Source organism: Haliaeetus albicilla, chromosome 2 (assembly GCF_947461875.1).
Source record: "Haliaeetus albicilla chromosome 2, bHalAlb1.1, whole genome shotgun sequence".
Lineage (NCBI taxonomy): Eukaryota > Metazoa > Chordata > Aves > Accipitriformes > Accipitridae > Haliaeetus > Haliaeetus albicilla.
In genome coordinates, this window is record NC_091484.1 from 6,980,152 (window position 1) to 7,006,074 (window position 25,923).

At 39.4% G+C, this 25,923-nt stretch overlaps 1 long non-coding RNA gene across 5 annotated transcripts; it reads left to right on the top strand.

The window, feature by feature from the left end:
* Positions 1 to 14,043: 14,043 nt before the first annotated feature.
* LOC138689478 (uncharacterized) lies at positions 14,044 to 24,091 on the top strand. Of its 5 annotated transcripts, none has more exons than XR_011328304.1 (7): positions 14,044 to 14,104; positions 14,869 to 15,050; positions 15,410 to 15,486; positions 16,252 to 16,333; positions 18,247 to 18,366; positions 23,016 to 23,135; positions 23,671 to 24,091. It is a non-coding gene; the product is annotated as an uncharacterized lncRNA (long non-coding RNA). The 5 variants fall into 5 exon arrangements; XR_011328305.1 differs by lacking the exon at positions 15,410 to 15,486 and adding an exon at positions 20,383 to 22,921; XR_011328303.1 differs by lacking the exon at positions 15,410 to 15,486.
* Positions 24,092 to 25,923: the final 1,832 nt, after the last annotated feature.

The following is a 25,923-nucleotide window of genomic DNA, read 5'->3' on the forward strand; positions in this document are numbered from 1 at the left end:
TCAGACTACATAAAGTGGAATATGAATGTAATAATAAAAGATCTTGTTACCTCTGAACTTGCAAAATGATTATTTAAGTAATTAGAACCCAGAAATATGTACTTCTGGAAATCAAGAAAGAATGCTTTGACCTCTTCAGGAGTCATTCCTAGAGGTCTCGTGCTTTTTAACCACAACAGTGATTGTTCTTCATGATTAAGAATTTGCATCACTATGGCTTTCAGATATTTATTTCACAAAGATAATTTAATTTAATGATACTATTCATATATTTGGACCAGTATGCAGGTATTAATGTCTTTTAAAAGAGTACATATTCTGAACAGATGCAAATTTTAAAATATTTTAATTTACTAATTATGGAGGAGTTGTTAAATAGACAAGAATAATTCATATCATGTAACAGATAATACTGAAGTATTCTATAGTATTCTCTAAATAGTTAATGTGTGAGGAAAAGTACAGTTTCTGTACAGGCACATGTAACACATCATAACCAGTAGATTAAAGCAGAGAAAGAGTAAAACCAGTACTTTGGATACATTTTTACTAATTAGGCTCCATAATATAACTGAGACCTTGAAGCACAGTAACTTCAACGATGCTAATATGTGGCATATGACGCTGCAAAAGTACATTTTGATTTAATCGATGAGAATGAATTGTCTTCTGAAACTTTGAAAAAACTGTTCCCCCCAAAATCCTAGAATCTACCAAGGAAATGAAGACAAGTAGCTATTGTAAGCAAGAGCGGGGCTGTAAGTTGGAACATGTGCTTGCATGGTAGCGTGTAATTAAGCATTGTGCTGTGAGTTGATGACTGATAGAGGTAATTAGAGGACCTTCCTGTAGATGGCACCATACGTTCACATCTATTGAAGCAGGCAGAACAAATGATGCATGTCAATGATTTTTTTGTCTTGGTTTTGACTTGGTAAGGTATCTTGCTGATGATTTTATACATGTCAAGGCAATATAAAAAGAGTTCTTTGTAGCTTTTTTCCTTAGCAGGCTAATAAGTCCTACTGTCACTACAAAGTGCAGTCACCAATGCCAGGAAAGAGGATGGGGTATACATACCTGTCTGTCTCGTGCTTCATGAAGCACAGCTGTGCTGGGATGGGGCTGCCTTGTTGCTACTGAAATGGGCATCTGCGCCCAGTGCAGCTGGCGCAGCCCCAGCTGTGCAGCTGGTCCCTCCATGTTCATTGACTGCGATGCCTCTTCAACCCTGCGCGTGCCTTTGCTGCGTTTATCTTCTGCTCTGGCTTACTTGACTGAGTTGGCTCAGTGTAAAGTCAGGTGAGTGCCACCAGTGCAAGGGAGGCGTAGGGAGTATGCGCTAGGAGCATGTTAATGTATTTTCTGTTGCTGATAAATCACTTTAACGTACCGTGTAAAATTATTGTTTAATGATAATTTAAGCCGTTTATCTAAGAAATCTTTAGTTAAAGAGATTTTAGGGCTTTTAACAAGCAACGGATTTGTTAGACAAATTTAAAAAGTCCTTTGAGATGAAGTGTGCACACAGGCCATGAGGAGTCATCTGGCCCTTCATAAAAGGGTGAGCTTGTCAACTCCTGTAGATGTCTTTGAAATTTTCTCCAAGTTAAGCTTTGACACAATAGTGTAGAAAAGGTGCGCGGTCCATGTCACCACAAAGACTAGGTCTTTTCTCTGCGTGCTGTGATGTAAGATTTTACCATGAGGTGATCTTTACTCATCATCTAAGCATTATCCTGGTAGAGTAGATGAGGAAATAGTGGAATTCCAGCTGATTTCCATTTTTGTGAATGTTCCAAGAAATTTTCTTGAACCGTCATCTTTAAGTTCCTGCCATCCTCTCCTTCGTATCCAAACTAATCTTTTTGCTGTCTTTCAAATCTTTTTGCTGATTACTGAGTCTGGATTAGGGAAACATGTCTGCTGTCTGTCAGTACATCTACTGAAGATCTTTGCAATGATTACTTTTTTGTTAGTTAAAATGAATTTGTTTATTTAATAATCCAACAACTATATAGCAAAGATAACTGCCAAAAAGTTAGCAGACGGGAATTTAATTCTTGTTGTGAAGAAGCCTAGCTGTCTCTCTCAACTGTAGCTATGTTTTCTCCATTGTACAGATGAGAAAGATGATACACAGAACAAAATTAATCTCTGATTTAATCCTTTTGCCTTCAGGAGCAATGAAGCCCACTGATGATATAGTATGCTGCTGCTTATTACTAGTTTAATCTCACTGAACTAGAAATAGAAACCTGGGGTGTTGCAGCATGTCATGATTAAGTTACATTAGCAGAAGTTGGTGAGCAAATGGGTGAGGACCTAATGACATTAAGCCAGTGCTGTTAATCACTTCCAGAGACACTAAACTCAGAATATTAAAACTGAAATAACATTTATAACTTCTTAAAGGTCAGCGCTTAAGATGATACGAAGGCACTATGGCAGCATGACTTAACAGCCATGGGCATGAGTTGCGGTATAGCCCCTCATAAGGAGGAAATACAGAGAGAGTTTCATCTGGTGGTAATTGGAAGGTTCATAAAGGACGCAGACTCCATAGTTTTAAGACCTTTCTAAAGTAGGAAAAGTAAAATGAATAATGTTTTCCTTTGACACAAATAGAGGCCCCTTTTGCTGTCTTTCCCACTGAATGTAAGCTCACTCCATGCAGTCACTAATGGGTGATGAATTACGGATGACAATGTTATATGTGGCTCTAACAGTAACTTCCACTCACACACTTTAGTTTCTATTTTTTTGTTTTGTTTAAGAAACTGTGTGTTTGAAAGCAATTTACATTAATACAGTATGTCTTCAGGCAAACATCATTCCCCGTTGTACTTTTAAACAGCCCAGCTATTGTTTGAAGTTAGTCACTGAAACAGTTGGATTCTGTCTGGCATTATGGGTGTGTGATCATTACAAAATGGTAAAGAATTTTCTGACAGTTTTGGTTCAATCTGTTTTCACTTTGACAATGAAGAATTTATTTTCTTTCTTCTTTGGTAGTTGACTGAGTTACCTCTGTAAATGGTTTTGTTTATTTTTAGCTTTGGGTTTTTTTCCAGATTCGGTCTGTTATTCATTTTATCCCTGCCCTGTCCACATAACAACATTTGCAGCTAATGGGAGGAATGCAAAGGAGTGACATTGCTGTTTGCTTTGATAAGAAAGAGCCTTTCTTTTATTACCAACTAATCAAATGGTAGGTAGCAGCTAATGGTGATTATAATTAAGCCTTGGAACTGCCATCCTTTTTCTGGAAGAACTGTACGCTGAGAGAAGTAAGCTATCCTCCCTTTAAGGCAAAGGTGTTTTTTCGTTGTTCTGTTATAGTAACTCATCAGCTGTTTCACTGTGAAGTGAAAGTTGTAAAACTGTTTATAGTAGTTATTTTCCCATCCTATTTTAAATGTCTTGCTCTTTGAACTGAGTTATTTATCCCTTCATCATTTAGCATCACTGACTGTGAATTGAAATCGCTTAATTTTAAACAGGCTGTATCCTCTAGGCCATGCCCTCCAACAAAACTTTTGCGGGAGTTCTACTTCAGTAACAATTGTGTGGTAATAAATGTCATAATAGTGTTAATGTAATACTATGCTCCATCTTTGCATAGGTGTAAATTTATAGTAAAGCCATTTAGTTCAGTGAAGTCATTCTAGTTAAATGGGAGCTGAGAAAGTGGTCTCTTCCTTTCGGGGCTAACTTCCAAAAATTGATGCATAACCAACAAATCCCATTGAAGACTGAGATACTTAGCACCTTTTAAGATTAGGCAATGCTTCTGTACTTTGCATACAAAAAGATTTTTTTTTCTGCTTCCCTTGAAATTCCTAAGAGAAATGCAGAAGTGTGCGAGGGTGCCTGCTGGCTTCATCTTGACAGAAGAACAGTGTAGGAGTGAACTGCTGTTCATCCTGGGGGTTGCCACTCTGTCTGGCAGATGCAGGCTAGCTACAGGAGGTCATATGTATGGGGAGGCAGGCTGTCCTAATAGTGGAGTTTTCTTTTTCTCAGAAGCAGATGACTGAATAGAAACAATACGTTGCTTTCCCCACTTGATGATGAAGACTGACAGTTTGTAGGAGATGAGTCAAAGGTTACTGATGAGAAGATCCATCCAGATAATTGCTGTAATTGCACCCTGAGGATGCAGCTCCTATCACAAAGCATTAGGCAGTGATTCTGTTTGTAAATATATACTTGGCAGTGAACTTCATACTATGCCTTAAATCAAGAAAGTTCCTTCCTGAGATACAAATGGAGAAAGTTCTCTGGACTTTTTCTTAATCCAACCATGTTTTCTTCTGTCAGCAGGTGAATAGGATAGTCCCATTCTGAAATGGAGAAGTAGTTGTGATTTAAACATAAAAATACCATTTAGTGTTAAATCCTTTGATTGATTGAATACATTAGATGTTAATTCACAACAAATACCAATAAGCAGCATGAATTAATTAATATATATAATTCATAACATTTAATTTGAAAGTGCATCTTTTTCTTACAATGATTGGATAATTTTTCTTGAGTTTGGCAGTTTCTTTACAATTTAATACAAAAAGCTTTTCTGTTGGAGAGTGAACAGTTACAGACAGGACACAAGCAGCATCCCTGCCACAAAATTAGCTCTTTATTCCACCCCTTCAGAAGGCACAGAAATCAGCAATGCTAAAGCATTAGCATGAGAATTCATATTGGGGAATGAGATGCAATAAAAGCACATCAAATTTCTCAGCATATCAGTGGTTGCTGTTAAATAAATGCTCGACTATTATTAGCTAAAACTCAAAAATTAGTCTCATAACAGGTAGGTAGCGATTTTAGATATTGTGGCCCTAGCTTCTTGAACTTGTAAATGAGAGGAAGGTGAAACCATTTGGATTTCCTAGAAAACACACAAGTAATTTTAAAGGTATTTTTGTGTCTCAAAATGCATTAAAATAGAAATGTAACTTTTGGAAGCATCGATGGCTCAGTCTGTGGCAGGGGTGGATGGTGCTGTGGCACCTGATGGAGTTTCCAGGTGCACAAAATCTTGTGTGTTCCAGCCTGTTTGTGAGTGCACTTGATGTGAAAGCAAGCCTGAATTTGAGAACAGCCACTGTTTAGTGGGTATAGACAACGCTGCTTTGTGTAATGTCCCCTGAAATCATTGATCAAAGATTAATTTTTATTTTTCACAATTCAGGTTGTTCTGTGGTTGTTTACAAAAGCAGTAAAAGTCCCTCTAAGACTTTGAAAGGATGAGATTCATAATCAAATCCTATTTTTAGAAACAATTTTTTGTTTGTTTTTTAAGTGCTCTGACTTGAAAAATATATCTTGCCTGAATACATGCATACTCTTGCTTAATAAAGTAGTAACTTACATAAGTCCTTGTGCTGCATGATACAGAGACCATTAGCAAGGAAGTAAGGAATGAAGAAATTTGTTCTATCCTAGCCCACGCTCCCTGGGACATGCATCTAGCCTGGGAATCAGCACAAACTGGGCACTTAAGTGTATTTATTTACATTTACCATAATGCTTAGCTGTTAGGAATGTCTTTTCCTTTTGAATATGACTCATTTTTTTATGACTATGCACTTAGAAAGAAATTGTAAATAGTATTGATCACTGGCAGTGGTCTGTTCCTTGCACCATAGACTTTTTGGATTAACTGTCTGTTCTGAGCTTATATTCATGCCTTACAAAACATACAAAAATAATGACATCATTTTATGCTTCTCTGTAGTATTACAAAACAAAGCCAGTCTCATGTTTCTCACTGGGTAGGATTAAAATGTGGTTGCATTGCTGAGTGAAACTAGGGAAATAAGTAACACCATTATCTGTCAGTCCAGCCCTTGGCACTTAGCGTTTAATTATATGAAGAATAAGAAAACTTAAACAGAGGCTGTGCTCACTAAGAAGGAGTTAAAATGGCAGGAACTAACTCAAATGCAAAAATTAGGTTGTGTTTTTTACCTCGGACAGCAGTTTATATTTGAAGGTTATGTATACCACAGAATGCTTCCTATTTTAATAGACTATTTCTTTGCCCAAAGGGGAATTTTTCTTCTCTCTCTCTTTTTTTTTTTTTTTTTTTACCAGAGGTCCAAGGGATTGGAACCAAAATGTTTGTTTTTGAAAGAAGTTATAGTGTTAATTTTCTAACAAAACTACATAAAGAATCCTGATTAGCCAACCATTAGTGAGGAAGGTAAGTAAGCATCCAACATTACGTATGATCCTGTTTGTTAACAGACTTTTACATTTGCCATTCAGGCTGTGTGTTCTGTATATCAGTTTTCTATGGTTACCAGAAGCTGACAGAATAAAGAAGTGCAGGGTAACCTTGTGCTGCTTTAGACAAAGACTTGTTCCTCTCCGGTGCACTCTGGGGCTGGTTTGCATGTCGAGGCATGTTCCTTTCCTACCGACACTAATACAAAGGTGGGGGGAGAATACAATTTTCTGGAAACTGCTTTAGGTTTTTTTAATCTGCTGTTATTTCTCCCTTCATAGATTTTTCTGCTCAAACTCCAAGAAAGTGTGATAGGAAAGGCAAGTACCTCTCTCTAAAGCACATGCCAGTATAGGTATTATAATAATAAAGCTTTGCTCTCATATTGCAATTTATTCAGTCAGGTTTCCTTTTTGTTCAGTCAAATTGCTATGAGACTTTTCACACTGGTAACAGCTGCAGTATCTTCAGAGACATAGTGGTTTACATCATATAACTCTCATGCAAGTATTAATTTAAACCTGTCTTTACTATTATGAAATAAGTAGGTAGTAACGTAGTCATAAGAAAAATTGTGCTAACATAGACTAGCACATTTAGATTTAGATTAGTACAAATTGTTTATAGGCTTCAGACTCATTTAGTACAATAGAATATGCATACAATTTGTAAAATTCAGTGATTCCCTGCTTACTTTGGTAGAAATTCCTTTGAAATAATGAATGCATAGTTCAGAATAGAAATTTACTTTTTTTTATGTTATTTCAATAACAGACCAATAGGCTGATATTATGGTGGTTTAGTTTATGCCTTTTGCCACTTACTCAGCAAAATGTGTAACGGTACTTTGTGCCCACCATAGATCTTGATATTAATTATAATTCATTCAGTGTCTGTAATTCAAATATACTCTTAAAAGTGTCCCCAAAGCTCTTGCTCATGGGAAACTAACAGACTCACACCAAACATACCTGCTACTACTAAAACCTATTTGATGAGAGATCTGGAAAAAAATCTTCTTAAAATACAGTATAAGAGAACTGCAAAAATCGGAGACTGTCTTCTTGAGACAGCTGCTGCACAGGAGCTCTGGCAGCTATTTTTGCTGGGAGTACTTTGGGTAGAAGACAAACATGGTCAAATTAGCTAGAGTGCTGGAAGTTCAGTCAAGGATACTGCTTTAAATAGTTCACCCAGAAAAGGACAAAGCTTTCTTAGGGCAGCCCCTTCAGAATTCCAATTGCAGTAACAATTTTTAATAAGTAAATATAAAATATAGTGATTTTTCTGTGGTTTTGTTTTACAACAGATTATTGGAATGTTCTGAGGTCAAATTCAGCCCTCTTAACTACGAAAAACTCAGTAATGCAAAAATATGTCGCTGAGAGTAGACCTTGATTAATATCGTTGTTTTCTTATGCTAGGTTGTGTTTTTTCTATTCATGGCAATAGGTCGCATAGCCGCAAAAAAAGGATGATAAGATGCTAAAATTTAAAGGAAAATGTGTTCATTGTTGAGCTGCTTCTACTGTGTGAAGGTTTTTACTTCTTGCCAAATACCTGGTATTTCACCTTCTCTGGGCTATGGTAATACTGACCTAAAGGAGATTATCTTCCAATGTAGGAATAAAATTCAGTACTTACTCATAAATATTTTTGTATTCATTCTTGTTTAGTTGTGAAGAAAATGGGGAGGAATGAGGTTGCAGGGCAAGTTGCAGAACAAGGAAGCGTTGAAGCTGCTGTAGATATAGGCCCTCATTCATTAAGTCAGTTCAAGTTTGTTCAGAAGTCCACAGAAGTTGGTTTGAACATTTACCTGTGCTAGGGACAAAGGAGCATTTCTAGAGGATAGCAGCAACCTGGAAGTTTTCAAGATGCGATTCGACAGCCCTTTCCCAGGAGAGGTTGGACCAGATGATGGTTCGAGGTCCCTTCCAGCCTGGGCTGCTCTGTGATTCTATGGTTCGTTTTTGCTTTTCAAGGACAATCTAGTGCTTTTTGATGTGCTACTTGGAGTTACAAGCAAAGGCTTATCAGAGCTCAATTTTAGAAGCTTCTGACAGCTGGTTAGGGGTGACCGATGTGAGTGAGGTTGGGCAAACCCTTCTGTTGCCAGTGAATTCAGGTAGGTTGGGCTTGAGATAGGTATGTGCTGGTAGGCTGTAAAGGGCTGACCCCTTTGTCACCCCTCAAATGTGACACTTCATTTTGGCCTGCTTGCTGCCATTAGGCTTCAGCGTTTTGGGTCAAATTAGGAGGGGAAAATCAGTATGCCTGATGCTGGGCATCCTTATTCTTCTCTTCTGGTGCTCTCTCAGGTGAAATGATCACCTACTACCCCATCTTCTGGCTCAAATATTCCATGCGAGCTTGCCCCTGGTTCTCACATACATGTTTGCTGCTGCACCACTATTACAGCCAACATATATGTACCTGACACGGCAAGTGTTCAGCCTTTCGCTTGACCATTCCTGTTCACTCATCTCGAAATCCTTCAGCTGCCACAAAAGCTTTACAGAAGTTCTAGTCGCTCCCCAAATGCCATATGTGTGGGTGCAACCCCCCCATCTGTTAATTAACATTTGCAGGAACAGACCAGTTTCTAATCATGTGGGTAGATAGTGGCTATACTCAGCCCACTTGTATAAAAGAGTAATTTTCAAATGCCAAAAGTAGAAACAATTCTGTGGATCGTTTTTCGCAACCCCTTTGCAAATGCAGCCCCTCACTGTGGTTTTACATTGGTCTCAGCAAAGGGTTAACACAGGCTGTGCACAGCCAGTCCCCTTGCTGCCTCTGCTAAAGAAACATTAATTATAGAGAGCCCTAAGGATTCAGAGCAGCTAAAAAGGCTGAGTAGTATTTAAAGCCAAGACAGTAAAATAACCGGTTGGATTTGATCTCTAATAAATTACTATGTTCTGATGATAAAATTCAGCAAGAGTGTGACAGTCAGATGGGGAGGTTGGCAGCAAAAGTTTTAAAAATAAATAGTCTTAAATTGCAGGAAATTACAGCAAGCAGCTCCTCGGAGTTATTTTTCTCCATGCATTGTGTGTCTGAGAAGGCAGGCAGCCTGCTGGCAAGCTTTTGACCTTTTGTGTGTGAAATAAAATATGCAGGTGCAATAATGTGAATGCACAACGGGTGACAGTGACTTTCAGCTGCGGGTTTGTGCACTGAGGGCCCCACAGGGCTGCCGGGGTGCTCCACATTAGCCCCATTAAACTCAAGATAAACACAGTGAGAGGCTATGGCTGTGAAGGATTGCAGAATATGTGTGTTTCCTACATATATTCTTGTATTCAAGACCTGTAAATCAGCCAATGGAAGACTTGTTTTAAATTATCTTGCTGATAACTGATCTGATTCTCATATTGCCCTATTCATATTTCAGTCCGGAGTAACTCTTCTCAGGGCAGTTGACTTTAGCTCAGTTACATCGCTGCAACCGTGATCTAACTCCCAGTTCTTTGTGTGAAAGGAAATCCATACCTGCATGGTATGGATGATGTTGTCGTCTTCTCAGTGTAACTGTATTTGAAGAAAACCAGGACAAATTTACACCAAGACATTTTAAAGCTCCTTTTGCTGCAGTTCTGAGCAGCTCGTAATCTTTTACATGCTTTTCATCACAAAAAAATCCCCTGTGAAATTGGGGAAGCATTATTGCCTTTTTTTGTGTAGTTTTGGAGCTGACGCAGTGGAAGACTGACTTACTATCTAGAGAAGTTTGTGGGAGAAAAAGCCATGCCAAGCTGTAGGCTGACACAGCAGCATTTTTTCTCATGAAATCTTTGTCACAGCAAGCAAAATATAGGGATATTTTTTTAGGGAAAAAAAGCATTAGCTGTTATTCTGATGTTTCCTTGCTCTCCTTAAAGTTTCACATGACATTCTGTCTGCATGGAGGATAAGTTTTGTGTCATTTTTGCTTTGTAGCATCAGTGTTGTTTGGTTCATCCTAAATTGTCAGCTGTCTCTTATGTAAAGCTTATCAGGCTTTTTTTTCCCAAGACAAGTTTTAAAGATTAAACTATACCAAATTAAACAAATGCACTGCGTAGCTTGTGTTATTACACTCTGCACCTTAAAGAAACATTAGTTACTTGATTCTAAATGATTTATGTCCAAGAGGAAAAAATATTCTCAGGTAAGCTGTTGTTACAGACATGAGCATTTTAGGGCCATGTGCTAGTTACTTAAAAGAAGTAGCAATTTTATAATTTATGTAGCAGATAATAATATATCGTTAATTGGTTATGGTTTCTAAAATTCTTTGCTTGTACGTATCAATAAAGTAGCATTTAAGCCTAGGCCTTTAAAAGAAAGGGCAAATAACTATATTTTACATTGTTAGAATTAATATAATAAGGCTTTTCAGCACTTCAGCAGAATGAGCATAAAGAATGGATTTTTCATAGAGTCATAGAATGGTTTGGGTTGGAAGGGACCTCAAAGATCGTCTAGTTCCAACCCCCCTGCCGTGGGCAGGGACACCTTCCACTAGACCAGGTTGCTCAAAGCCCCATCCAACCTGGCCTTGAACAATTCCAGGGATGGGGCATCCACAACTTCTCTGGACAACCTGTTCCAGTGCCTCACCACCCTCACACTGAAGCACTTCTTCCTTACATCTAACCTAAATCTACCCTCTTTCAGTTTAAAACTGTTACCCCTTGTCCTATCACTACACTCCCTGATAAAGAGTCCCTCCCCGTCTTTCCTGTAGGCCCCCTTTAAGTACTGGCAGGCTGCTATAGGGTCTCCCCAGAGCCTTTTTAATGTATCCTTGTTTTGAAGGATTTGGGAAGCATTTTTGGAAGTTTTATTTATGACCTATTTTTACTCCTTAACAGTAAAAGAAGAACGACCAAAGGGGTTTTCATGTTCTGTCTCTTTCTACCCTTCTAGAAATTCAAGCTTCAGTCCTGGGGGGAAAAAAAACCCAACTGAGGTAGTTTCTGTCTATAGGAGACTAGACAAACTCTAATGGTAAGCATGCTTTATTAGCATACTTTTTAATTTTGTATGCCACAGTATGTTATTTTTAATTGTTCATAGTTTTAGCTTCATGAAGACATTTAATGTAACCGCTCCTGAAAGAACTCTATAAATTACATCTGTGAAGCCTTGCAAGCAGCCGCTTCCTGCAAATGTATTTGAGGAGCTTTCTTCAAATGTCTTGCTTTGCCTTATTTCCCCATTGATAGATCTTGCTGGGCCAGACTGGAAGGTTGGAGGTGAAGGAGGTGACTTATTAAGACCAATCTTCTAACAGTGAAGAAGCAGAGTGTACCATCTCTGACTGTCCTGGTTGTCAGAAGCAGATCAGACAGCAATTTAGCTGACTTCACCCAAGATGGACCAGGCAGTGCCTGAGCTGGTAGATTCCAAGACGTATGGAAATTTGATCAGGGAATGAAAAAGCACTGCTGAACTCAGGCAAGGTTCTGCGTTCAAGTTTTGTTCTGGCTTTCTAACAAATTGAGGAGCAACACCTCTTAGTGTCTACTTTTCCACTTTTTCCTTGGGAGTCCTTTATGCTTGCAAACCTATCTGAGGATGTGTTGGGTTATATTCCAAATTCCTAAAACTGCTAAGTAAATATGAATGAGAAGTGACCAATTTTAAATGTAATAAATGTGTTAGAGATTGAAGGGTGACAGTAACATTAGGAATGTTGACACTGCAGTGACTGGAGAAACATGTACTTTCAATTCTGCCTCTGCAACAGAAGTGACAAGAGTCCTGGGTCTCTCTGGAGAAAAGGCGTCGCTTCACTCAAATATTCAGTGTTTATCAGATCAATATTCATATAAACAAAACTAGAAGGGTTCCAGACATTCAGTTCTCAAAGTTTAATGTTGTTGTTATTGCTCCAGTGTTTGTCATTTGTTCAGGCATGAAAAATCACCAGTTTCTACTGTGGAAAAAAACCCCACACTGTCCCAAATACTTCCCTGTCTTTATAAATCATAGAGGAACACATAAAGAACTTAAACAGAGAATTACGAATCCAAAGTTTTACCTACTGATCCCTCACATTTAGAACCAATTTTTAGCTTCCCCATTCTTTTCAAAATACTGTTTTAAAAAAATTAAAGGATATGTTTTTGGAAGTTTAAATAACCTACGTAGAGAAATTTGTATTCTTGTCTAGGTTTTCTCGAATTTGTATTCTTGTCTAGGTAGGAACTAAAACCAGTTCTAACTATTATCTGCTGGTGGCACCATTACACCAGAAGAATCTAAAATCCAAGTCTTAAAACAGAAAAAATGCCACAGATTACACCTTTCAATCTGACTTAATGGAAAAAATTGTATTTTTTAAATTTCTTCATAGTTTGATGTCAGTTAAACTATTTAGCTTGTTGTCTGTGCTTCTCAACAACAGATGTTATTAAAACAGGTGTTTGCAGCAGATTTTGGACTGAGCATGCCAACGTGGCTCAAACAGTTAATATGGACGGAAGAACAAACACTTATGGAGCTGAATATAGATACTGAGATTTTTACGTGAAATGCATGTGATATTGCTGAAATCTGATAAAAGCTAATGCCTTGACATTCTGGCTCTCCTGCCAGGACAGGGCTCACTCTTTTAGATCCAGCAGAGTTTCGGGTTTGACCACAGTCTACACTAGTGAGCTTCAGAGAGGACCAGAACAGACAAAGAACTGCAGCACTCTATCAAAAAAGGGTCCACATCCAAGGCAGCTGGAAAGACGGACACTAGCAGCTGGCAAGGCTTTGACTATCTCTACCCATATGTTAAAATTGCTCACCTTAGAGCATCGAGAGCTGTTAACTCTGAAAGCACTGCCCACTTCCATCCCCGACGTTCTGAGCTGCTCAATGCACCCTTTAGGCAGCAGCAGAGCCTGGACCCTGTCCTTGCTAACAAAGCCTCCTGTGAATACGGCATTTTGAAGCCAGGGGGCCTTTGTGGGTGACTTTTAAGGAAATTAGCTTAATAAGGAGCCTAAGGGTGATGTAACAGGGAAGGAAATTGTCTGGCAGTGTCACCTAAAGCGGGTAACCCTTTATGCAATCATACCCTATTTTTTTTTTCCTGGATCAGAAGTATTTCTACAATGAGTTTTATTTCCTTTTTTTTTTTTCTTTCAGGAATCTTGGCTAAATAAATAAAAAAACAATTTGGAACTTGGTTCATCTTTTCTATGCTGATGATTATTCTCTGACACTTGGCTTTTCTAATTGTAAGTGGGTACGAAAAAGGCACTTAATCTTATATCTCCTCTAAATTTTGACAACGGTTTGGTTTGTGGTATGATCTATTGATAAAAAGCTTCCTGATAGCTCTTTGTTTGCTACAGAATGACTGAACACAGGTACATTAACTTTTGTCTGTGGGGTAACCGCAACCATTTGTTTTGTTGGCAGCTAAAATAGAGCTGATTCTGTTTTCTTCACAAGCTTATACTTGTGTGAAGAATCTATGGATTAAAAACAAGACCTAATTTTTTAAACATCAGTTGTATTTGTATGTGCAGAGAGGTGCAAGGGGGGTCGTTTTCTTTTTCATATAATGAACACTGTACATTCACAATCTTTGAATACAGCTTATATCCATTCTATACATGGTAGTTGCATATATGTGTATTTAATGCCTGTAGCAAATCTTTCTGCTACCTTAAGTTTAATTTTTAAGGACAATATTGATTGCTGCTGTTGTCCTGTTGTTAATGTCAGTGTGGGTTTAAATCATCTTCTGGGTCAGGAAGTGCCAGCAGTGCTGACTGTAGCACAGAGAGGGTATTCCACATAGACTCACATTATGTTTACCTTGCTTGTAATACTCCTCTCTACAGATTTGCTGTTGGCCACTGCTGGAAGCAGGTTAGTGTGTTTGGTGGCTCCTCCTCCAGCTGATGAATCGCAGTAGTTGGTAGTTTAATTATTTTCCATGCACTTTTTCACAGAAACAGATTACAGAAAGTGTTTTGGATGTACATTTTGTATGTGTTTAGTAGTTGCTAAGTTTCCTGAATCTGAATCTGCATTTCCTTTGTTTCTACATTCCCTTTCCGACTCGGACAAAAAGTTTGAGGTGTGAAAATGTCTGACTTTATATTTTCTGTTTTATTTATTTCACTGAGCTTTTCCTTAACCCTTCATGTAATTTCCTAGACTTTTATTATTGATATATATTGATATGTAACTGTATGAGCCAATTGTATACCAGAGTACACAATGCAGTTTGGCTTCTCCTGTGGCTAGGAAAGGCAACCACTTCCAACACACAGAGTGGTAAGTATTTCTCCATGCAGGTTTCTTCTAACTTTAGTTTTTAGCTTAATGCAATGAAGATTGAAATCTTCTAGTAGTTAACCTAAATTAATCTTTCTCCTCCCTGGAAGACACAAACACTTCTAATTAAATACGTAATGGATTCTATTAGTTCTATTTCTTACATGGAAGTAATTACTGTAGTCTTCTTCCTTTACTCAAAAATGGGAGAATCACATAACATTTCAGTCCGTTGTGAATGTCCTTATCCATGGCATATGATACTGTATGTTAGGATTCAACAAGAGAGAAAATTATGCAGTTTACAAATTCTCTTATAAACCCTGGTAATTTTCTTTTTCTCCCAATTTTAGAAAACACAAATTCATCCCGTATTGTGCTCTCCTTCTCATGGTTAATGTTGCTTTATATCTGGGCAGAAGTAATTTGTGCAAGACGCATTGCTTATAGGACAGTGCCTAAAAATATTTCAAAAGGTCATTGCACATCAGACAGAAGGCAGCGCTTGTTCCAGCCGCTCGCACTGAGAATACAGGTCTGTTAATATTAATTGTGCATATTTTAAACAGTGCATGTTTTAAAAATACACTGTGCAAACATGCAGCAACAAGCTTTTTGTAAGCCCTCGGACTGAATAATGGAGGTCAGATCTTCACTGATGATTTTAGGCATAAATGTTTGCTGTTCTTATTAACTTCAAGATTTGTGAATTAGAGCCTTATTTGTGCATATGCTTCCAGGAAAGTGGGGTATATTTCCACGCTCGCTATTTCCAAAAATACAAGTAAAATAAAAATAGTAACAAAGATGTATAAAGTACCAAGAAGATTAAGAGCTAATCATTTGCACAAGCATTGACCGTGATTGTGCTTATAATAGTAACTATGTACACAGAACATGGGAAAAAATCTGCTGGGAGATCAAGGCCAGATTCCCCACGTGCTCAAAAGAAGTCGAGCTGCCGTGAGAAGGTAGACTTACAGCCTCGACAGCTTCCTTCTCCTCTCTGCCTGCCCTGATAGCTACTGGCCCAAGGATGCATCTGCCAAGAGGCTCAGCGCTCACAGTGCATGTTGCTGCAGCTGCTTTCCTGGCCCCCCTTACCCCCTCGGATGTTCCAAATGGCTTGCAAAAGGCAGAGGCAGCAGACTGCTCCATGGGCTGACGTTAGGATCCCGCTGGGTTGTTCCCAGGGGTTATCTTCTTTCTTACGGGGTGGTACAACTGGGAAAGGGTGAAGTGAAATTGAAAACTGGCTCCCAAAATGTAATGCATACATACATTCATCTTTTCTGACATGCCTTCTTGTGAGCCCAGACAAAACCAAAAGACGTGATTCTCTCTTCAGGTGGACGTTATCTAAGAATGATGTTTTTACTAAAAAAAACCCCTTATTCTGAGACTTTTATATGTCTCCAGAGAAAAGGCTGCAATATTTGAAAGGCTGTATCAATGCTAAACAAAGAAACCCTAACACCTGGACACCATTCCTGTCAAGGCCATCTCACTCTAGCATGCTTGGTTTGTTTTATAATTTATCCTTAATAAGAAAATGTTGAAAAGGTCTGATTCTGGCTTTGCATCAAAGGCAGTGAAGCTGTACATGTACTTCGTTGTTTATAATGAGACACAGTGCTGCACGGCAATTTACAAACCAAATTTATGTTGCTATTTAGTATGGCTTTTTTTTGAAAACTGGTGCATAAATGTGTTTACAATGGTAATTATTCATGCAGATTTTGAAGAAGAAAAAATGCTGAAAGACTGAAATGCGGTGAAAGTGACAGCACTGCAAGTCTGGAAGGTGATGCTGTGTAGGTAAAGTCATCTCAGAAATTCTTTAAATGTTAAGTTTATGAAGATAAATGTTAATTCTCTTTTGGAAGAAAGATTGAGGTAGAACAGATGGGGTGGTTGCCAAGAAAATGGTTTGAAAGGAAGTAATGTGCACATGTTGACATTTCCTGCTTTTACATCAATTTAAAAAAAAATATCTTATGAAATAGCCTTCAGTGGAATAATTGTGTTTATTAGTGTGGTATGAAGACAAGCATTTCCAGCATCTCAGAAGGGCTGTCTTGCACTGTGCCTCTCTTCTGCTGCATTTGACCACCCCATTTCATCTCTGCCCAACACATGCTTTTGTTTGGTTTTTGAGAAAGCAAGATGCCATGCCTTGAACAAAAATTGAGCAGCATCTTTTACTTGCCATGTGTGCAGCCTTTTCCGCCTAGAGAGGTTAAATGTGAGTAGGACTTTGACCACCTTCCCATGGCTGCCCACTTGAAGTGGAAAGTCATTGGCCCTGCCTGCCCAGGGCACAGGTTTCATCTCTCTCTTCCTCGAAGCATAATTATAATTCATCAGCTCATTCCCACTCTCCCTACATGAGAATCAGATTCATGAAGCAGGTTTGGGAGGGGAGGACGTTGGTAGGTTGAAGGCCAAGGAATATCTTCCTCCTTGGTCCCTCCTGGTATCCATCCGTGCAGTCCCTGCCCCATGCACTGGGTGTGTTCCACCTCTCTGCTCCCAAGAGATCCCCTGGATTTTCCCTGTGAGAATCCCAGTTTCCTCCCTGAGCATCCACCCCCAAGCATCCTGTAGCTGTGCAAATAATGTTCTGCTGTCTTTTTTTTTTCAAGTAACATTTGAACATATGTTTTATATGGAGATGCTGATGGACAGCAACATCTGCTGCTCCCAGCCAGCTCATACACTCTTATTTGGATTGTAATTACTTCGTCGGCTGCGATCTGTGTCCTGTGTTTGCCCACTATCTGTTTCTGTCAGGTCTTTGCCTTCTACAAACTACCCATTATGTAGTGATAATAATTAAATCTCCCCTCCACCAGGCAGGTCTGAGCAGTGCAAGCAGGGCCCTCCTTGTCCGTGCAGCTGCCAAAGAAGATGCAGCTTGTAATGATGCCTTAATCACCTGCCTGCTAGACAAGGGCCGGGACCACCTATTTGTTTCAAACAAGCCATTTTAGCAGCTGTCAGATGCTAATGGCTTTCAGCTGCTGACAACCTGTGCCCTATGCAAACCAGGGGACATATCATGGAAATGTGCATAAATATTCATGTGGGACTAACAAAACCAAAAGTGCAAGTATGGTTATCAGAGCTCTCGCATGAATGTATTGTAACCAGCCCTGTTGTGTTGGGTTTTGTGTGATGAATGCAGGGTGAATGTTTTGAAGTAATGTTATTGTTTTTACCTTTGTGAGGAAAAAAAACCACTGAAGGTAGTGGGGTTGCAGGGGTATGTGGGTAAGAGCAGGATTTGTGCCCCTGCACGATGTAGGCAGTTCTACATCAGCACTGCTGTCTATTGTGGGTGAGGCACTGAAACTTGTTATTAAGAGAAAGGAGTTGCTGTATTTAATCATTCTGTTTGCATTTCTTTTCTGAAGCTATGTATGAAGAATTGAAAGTTTCTCACCAGATCTGTGCTTGATGCTTAAAGAACAAAAGAACCCAGTGATTGAGTTCAGTGGTTTAGTTTTTAAATTAATTAACTAATTTCAAGAACAGGGAAGTATCTGATTTGCTCAAGCCTTGATAAGTTCCCACTGTTCTAGCACCCTGAAGCCTCAAAGCTTTGACATCAATATAGGAAAGTTGCAAGTCAATTAAATTCTGGTTTACAAATTAATTTTCTCTCTGTGTCTGCATGCAAATATTTTAAAAATATTTTGTTTGTAATGTGCTTTTACTTTCCTTGGCAGATTCTGGCTAGCTGTGCTGAGGAGGGATGTTCAGATTAAAGTACGTGATGGGGATGACAAAGATTCTGTAACAGCAGAGTCAATGGAAAAGTATGATGGTCCTCTTGAAAGTCTTCCTTGGTAGGTACCTATAAAGTACATGAGGAGCCAGTGATATGCATTTGCTCATGTTTCTCTACCGTATCAATAACTTACAGTAACATTCAAAATCTGTAAAGTGTTTTCAATCAGTCTTCTGTAAAAGTAATCAATTTTTGGGAGACTAGTAAAGTTGTCTTTATATATTTCTTACATCTTTTACCTCTACTGCCTGGAGTGAAGTTTACCATTAAAATTCACTAAAAAGTTGCTGTCTTTAGGATTGCATAAAAACGTGCAGAGCTGGACAGGGATTAAAGGATCAATCCTGCAAACTGTTGGAATGCAACCAATTTTACTTATGAGAGCTTCAGTGAGAAAAATTCACACTGTGGTTTGACTGTGCTGTGATTCTCATTTGCACTGACTCTGCTGTATACTGCTAGAAATGGGTAGGATTCAGTCTTGAGTGGGACTGACCAAATGAGAAATGTTTCTTGGGTATGTGCGAACAAGACAGACTCTATGAAGGCATCCAGTTGATTAGCTTAATCTAAATCTGAAAATAATTATAAATTGTTGCTGGTACCTTAATTCCCTTGCATAATTATCCATATAGCCTGTGCATGGATATTTTTGTGGTGAAGAGCTGTTATGAAAATGAAGTTAATTCAGTGTTTCAGATAAAGAAGGATATTTTAGTTAGAAATTGTTGTCATAATAGTTACACAAAAGGTTTAAAATATTCTGTAACTTGGTATGAATAAAATATTAAAAGATATAGGTGTTGTTCATGAACCATCAAAGAGTTTTCCACTGCCACTGTGTTTTATTAAAATGAAGGAGGGAAAAGAATAAAAACAAAGCCATGTGCTAATCCTTTCCTTTGTTGCTTAAGGGAAATTTCAGTATAAAGTAGCAATTTCCATATCATTTGAATAGCAGTTGCAACCCATTGGTGTTTAAAGCAAAATGTGCAACTACTATAATCAGCAAAACAGATGCAAACGTCTTGTCTGTCTTTAAATGTAGTTCCCTACTTGTTGTCTCAATTTGATTTAGAGTGGAAAAACTCGATCAGATAATTAAAAACATAGAAGCTGCTATTTCATTTCTTTCATAGTCATAGTTTGTTCAAAAGCAAGTTGGAGTGAGCTTGGCTAGATGCAGCAGCGGCGGGAGTGAGGATCCCTGCAGCATTGCGGCCAGCCCTCGTCCTGCGCTGCAGAAGATGCCGCAGCTTGCCCTGCTCTGGAGGTGGGAAAGGGACACGTCTCCTTCCCACCACCCTGTTCGCTATCCCTTCTCCTGCCCCTGGGGACAGGAATGGCCTTCTAGTTCTGTTTATGCCCGGTGGCATCCCAGTGCAAGTCTCTGCACATTTTTGTAAATAAGCGATAATAAAAATAAATGACATTTAGCATTTAGATCCCAGACCAGTGGTTTTGTTTGTGCAGGGTACAGTGTAGCAGGTTAGATAAAATCCCGCTGAACTCTCTGAGTTCTGCCATCCCAGGCTTTGGGTGGCTGGAACCATTCCTCAGAGGGCTTTTTAACTCTAAAAAAAACCCCGTAATGGTATGCAGAAAGAGTTTATCCTTCACATTTCCAAATTAAACAATGAACACATGTTGATGGTGCTTTTCTCTGCTTGGTGTATCTGAGCTGCTGGCGTAACAACTAGAGCCAGCTAGGGATTTCCATCAGAATGATTTCTCAGTGAAACTGCCCTTCTTGGAAAAGGGAAAAATTCTTAGGAAAAGCCTTGGGTTTTGATCAAATTAAAATTAAACTGCTGTTAGGTAAATGAAATGGATGACAGCTTGGCTATCCACCTGGGTAAAAGGATCTTATCAATTTCTGCAAGGTGCCTGCTGGTAAAACCCTCTTGTGTCTGCGTCTGGGGAGCTGCGCTTGTCCTGGGCAAGGGAGGAAAGTGGGGGGGCACAGCCCCCCACCTTCCCTTCAGCTCCTGCTGCCATGATGCCAGGCAGAACAGGCTGCAAAGGGGGAGGCTTCCCCATCTTCTTTGAAGTGCCTTCTAATTTTTTTTCCTAGATGGAGAAAGAACCTGAAATGGATGAGGCCTCCCAAACAGGGTGCTGATGGGATGAGAAACCCTGCTTTGCTGCTTTTACAAGACTTTCCTGGAAAAAGGCTGTGTTTTTTTGAATTAGTGTTTTTCCTAACCAGGAGACATCTTATGGAAAAGGATTTCCATCTTGTGGTCAGCTGTGGTAATAAAACACTCCTGCTGGGGTCTTTCTATAGCAAACCAAAATGCTTTTAGTAAGAAATAATGCAAATCCGTTGTACTTTCTTGTGAAAGTAAACGTTGAAGACGTCACAAAGTCTGTTTGCATTTGTACTTGGGCATGTCTACCTATTAGAAGGTAAAAATGTTTCAGGATCAGCTCCCTTCAGAAAGTCATCTTCGGAACAAAACAGAATTGGAAAAGGTATAATATAAACTATTCATGACAGAATATTAAATTCTGACAGATCATACAGCATGTTGGCCTCAGCAGCCGTGCACAGGAGCTCAGACCCAGAATTACTTGTAGCCTTAGCGGAAGAGAGGCAGTTACTCCTGAACTCTGGAAAAATTTCTATCCAGAGCCAAATATTGTTGTTTGGGTTGTTTTCTATTCCAGGATGACTCTTAGGCTTAGTACAACGTCATCATAACTTCATGCAGATATTTGTTCTTCAGGACAAATTTTGAAACTCATGCTCTAATCTTGAAATAGTAAAATGCTGCAGGGTTAAGTGGTGGAGTTCACTGGAAAATCTACTCACTTCAGTGGGAAAGATTTTTTAACATATTAAAAACAAAACGAATTTGGAAAGGTCATTTTAAATATTAAGAACTGTGACTGAAGGGCAGAGCTGTGTGCACTGGAGAAGTTTAGAGCTGCTGGCATTCAGGATCTGGTGTAGGTTGTATCTCCAGTGCCCTTTAAATGGCCTCTATCATACAAGCCTACAGATACAGGTGAGGCTGTTAAAAAGGAATAATTTGATTCTTATGTTTAAATATTATCTTATTTGTCCAGTGATGTCATTGCTAATTGCACTGAAGATATTCTGACTTCGGTGAGAGCAGAACCAGCCCTGAATATTTGTAAGGAGAGTTAATAAGATCTCAGATCGGATTCTTATAGATACATGTAAGAACTTTATAAATTCTTTTTACTTTGAGGGCTTGTAACTAAAGGAGATGTTCAGTGTGTTCCTTAGTGGGTGCCAAAAAGCTTATTTTCAGAAGTGTCTGAGTCTCAGGGAAAGTCAATGACTGCTATATTTAATCTGAAGCCTATGCAACTGCTGCTGAAATCAAGCCATGTTCTTTTTGTAGGAATAATAAGAAAAAAAATACAGCATTTATGTGAAGAATCAGGAACCATACATATGACTTACATGACACAGTAATGTAGATTTTTAAAAAACAGTTCAACAAAACTGTCTGAGGCTGTGCTTTAAATGTCACTGTAAGGAAAGTAGAAAATAAGAAAAAATTCTGAACTCTTTGCAGTATTTGGTAAATAGTTTCCAGAAAAACTTACTTCCAGTGTTTGCACATGGGCCTTGTTCTATTGGTAACTGCAGTCAGTGGGAGTTTTTGCCATTGTCTCTACTGAAACAGGATCCAATTTATTTTTTTTCTTCTCATGTGGAAATATAAATCTTGGACCTTAATCACAAGAACAATTAAGGAGCAAAATACTTTGTCTTTTTATTTAAAAAAAAAAAAGTCATTAGAACTACTGGTTAGTTAAAAGCATTAAAAAATACTTGAGGAAAAACTTCTTTAAATCAAACAAATCTCTCATTTTGCTTTTAGACCTTCCTGAAGAGTGCTGTGTTTATACCATTTATTTTAAGTGTGAGAACTTTATGTCAGATCAAACCATTAGCAACTCTCCGGGGAGCAAACAGCAAAGCGCCCGGCACGGCTCGGGGCCACTGTGACGAAATAGTTTCTACACTTTCACGGTTCGCCACAGGAAGCAAGCGATGAGGAGAAATCAGCCAGAGAGAGGAGAGAGGCAGATAATTTGGCAAGGAAGGGAGCAGCTGAGCCCTCCCAGGCTGGCTGTTCCACAGCCGCTGGGGAAGGCGGGCTGGGCTCTCTGGGCATCCCCGGCCAACCCTTGCGACGGAGTTTTGGCAGACGAAGTGTGATGTGAATTTTATGCACCCAGCAGGCCAGGCTGGCTTCAGTCCCTGGGGTCCCGCTCTGGTTTTGGTCTATTCTGTGAATTGCAATATGTACACGGATGGGCATTTCTTCTTTCAAAGGTTTGGGAGCTCGTGCACGCTCCTTTGCTCCACGGTAAAGCCAAACTGCAGGGCTTTGCTGAGCCTGCTGGTGAAGGTGCTGGTGGAGGGATGAACAGTATTTTTCTTCAATTTACTGGATTGCTTCCCTTCTCTGTTTTGAACTACTGAGTAATTATGTCCCTTGAAAACCTTCGCTTCATTTATCTAGTTCTTTGGACCTATAAAGTTACCCAGCGCACTGTATTTGTATTGGTGAAGAAGTGCTTTACTTGTCTGAAATTGCACTGACAATTGTCCACTTGCTTGTATGGAGGTGAGGTTTGTGCACATGCTTGTGTTTTCATTTTAAAAAGTTTGCCCTGCACAAATAACCGTAATACCTATGTAAGCTCTTGTGTATCCTGCAGTCCTGACAACAGTGGGCGGGCACCATCCTCCCTGCTTCTACCGTTTCCAGCTTTGGAGAGGACTATTTTGTGCAAGTTTTGGTTCCCATATCCTCAGCTCTTCAAACTGTGATGAGGAAAGTAAGTATGGGTGCTTTGGAGAGAGCCGGCTGACCAAATGGCCTGTTGTTTTTTTTTTTCCTCGTATTACCAGTTGCTAAGAAATGTCTGAAGGAAGCTGTCAAGCACACTCTCATGGTGTTACTTTCCATATCAATGGCTGATAGGGTCACCAAAGTGTGGCCTCATCGGAGAGAAGTAGCTGCTCCCAAGGTCAGGGACAGCAGGGAGGTGTCCCAAGCGGGTACCAGCAGCGACTTTCAAATAGACAGGGAGACACTCGTGACATGGGCTCTCCTGGGCACGGTCTGTGCCAGGACACATACGTGGAGAGTTTCTCTTGCCTTGGAAGGGGCTCTCCTGGCTACTCTGCTTCTGCTGGGACTTGGGAAGTCCCACGTTTTGCAATCCTAGCGCACAGAGTGGAAATCAGGTGCCTCGATAAGTGATGGAGCTCTCCCTGCCTCAGAGCAGGGGTTTCACCCACCCAAAACTTTGGTTGTTTCTATGGCCCAAATACAGTGCGTTTTATGCATCAGTTTTATTTTTTCTGCAGTTCCTAAGCTGTGGGCAAGCGCTGTGACACCAGGCTGCCAGCTTTCAACAGCAGCATCCCAGAAATACTGGTTAATCACTAGTTTATTAGCTTATGGCCTTAGGCAAACCTGAAATCATTAACAGCCCATTTGTTGGGCTAATGATTCTTTTTTACTACATGTATAATTTAATACATGGTAACTTTCATGCTTAATTATGCTCTTCAAAGCTTCTTTTGAAGGAATTTATTTTTCTGCATGCATGTATATAAAAGGGTTGGGAGCTGGCTGGCTTTGCTTGCATGCTACTCTGTGTTAAAACCTAGATAGTTTATTTAAGAAGATTTTAATTTAGATATGGGTATTTCCTCCTTTGCTTGTTCTTTCAATATTTTTCAGTGCTTGAAAAATAAATAATGATGAATTACCAACACGTTTAAAATGGCATCATTTTATGCCCCATTGTAGCTTGCTACATTGTTTTGGACAAGATGTAAACCCAAAGTCCTGATCAACAGGGCCATTGTGCCAGCAGTTTCCAGATGAATGCGAGTCTTGATCTCAGTGTCCTGGCCGCGTTCCAGCCTGGTTCACATTTTACTCAACGGCAAGTCCCACTTCTGTTCTCTCTAACCTCAGTGGGAACAGAGACAGACCACTGTAAAGTGCTGCTAATCCCACGTGCCATTTGCATGCAGCACTTGTAAAGCATTCTGGGATCAGTTTGGATGAAAAAGGCTACGCATGTAAGATGTTTTTCAATGGCATCTCAAATCCGGTACTGTATCAATGAAAGAAGATTATGACTTTGTCAATTGGGATAATTTTTTTGAGCTAGGCAGCTGATTGAGGAGGATAATAAAAATGATTTTGATTTTCTTTCTGCGAGCTCTAGTGTCCCCTTCATGGAGATTAAAAAATTTCCCAGTACTGTTTTCAGCTCCACAGAGCAAGCAAAAGATAATCTCCTGCTTGGATATATTCACACTATTGCGATCCACTAATAGGATCGCCATACAGTTTTGACTTAACAGGCACTGGGAGAGGATAATCCTGTTTATTCGGTCATCCAAAACACTGATGATCTGAGATAATCAGTGGGCCGGGAGCAGGGGAGGAGGAGGGATGTATGAGGTTCGCTTTGCCCGGGTGGTTCATCTGGTCAGACGCTTAGCACTGGGGAATGGCTTGATCTCATTACTGCAGCCCCGACAGAGCATGGGAGAGCACCGAAAACCTCCTCACAACACAAGCCGTGGAGAAGCCAACCTGATAAAATAATAGCCTTTGGCAGAGTCCGATCCAGATGTTGTGCTCAACAATTTTAAATTGTTCTTTTGGTGACTGATTTAATACAGAAAGACTCAGATAAACGTCCAAGTGGCCACATGAGGTACTTTGCACAAAATGCTTTGGCTACCAGGTGGCAGTGATTGCGTGGTAGATGGATCATCTCCCCATACTCACTCACACTTGGGAAGTTAAACAAAGCTAGTATTTTGTACTTGGATCCAAATTTGCTAAAAGTACAACTAGTGCCATTTTTGCTAGATGTGAGACGCTGCTTTTTCATAGGACATTGAATATTTCTATGTGGCTACTAGATCTCTGTGAATGTAGGAGCACATTCTGCAAATCTCTTTCCAAAAAATATAATCTGTAAGACACTTTACCTACTGATCTAGAGATATGCCTTGAAACTGGGGCGTACAGAATTTCTTGAGTGGGCACGTTAGTGGGATTTCAAAGGATTTTCTTTTTCTGTTCTTGTGATCATTAAAGCTTTCACACTTCGTATTATATCCTAATCATTTGCCCATTAATTTGTTGGCTTGGGTTTCTATGAAAGGCCCTATGTTGACTTGTATTTTATCTCAGTCAATGTGTGTATTAAGCAGTCAATACTTTCCTATTGTAGATATTTCTGGATTTGTAACATTAACTTTTACAGCTGACATGAGCCATGGATTAACTTCAAATAGTGATGTTGACTTGTAAGCCTTATTCTATGATATCTGAGTTGTCATAGTCCAGATGACAGGTTTATAGTTTGGGAAGCCAGTAGCAATGGCTGAGCAATTGCTCACTAGTCTTTATAACTAATGCACTGTAGCTAGGTGCAGCTCCTCACCATGGTGACACTTGCAAATATTGAACACACATAAAATGATTCATGGGACCCAGTATAATGCTTTCTTTAATTAATATTTTGCAAGATACTAGCTTTATTTAACTTTCCAAATGTGAGTGGATATGGGAAGATGACCCAGAGG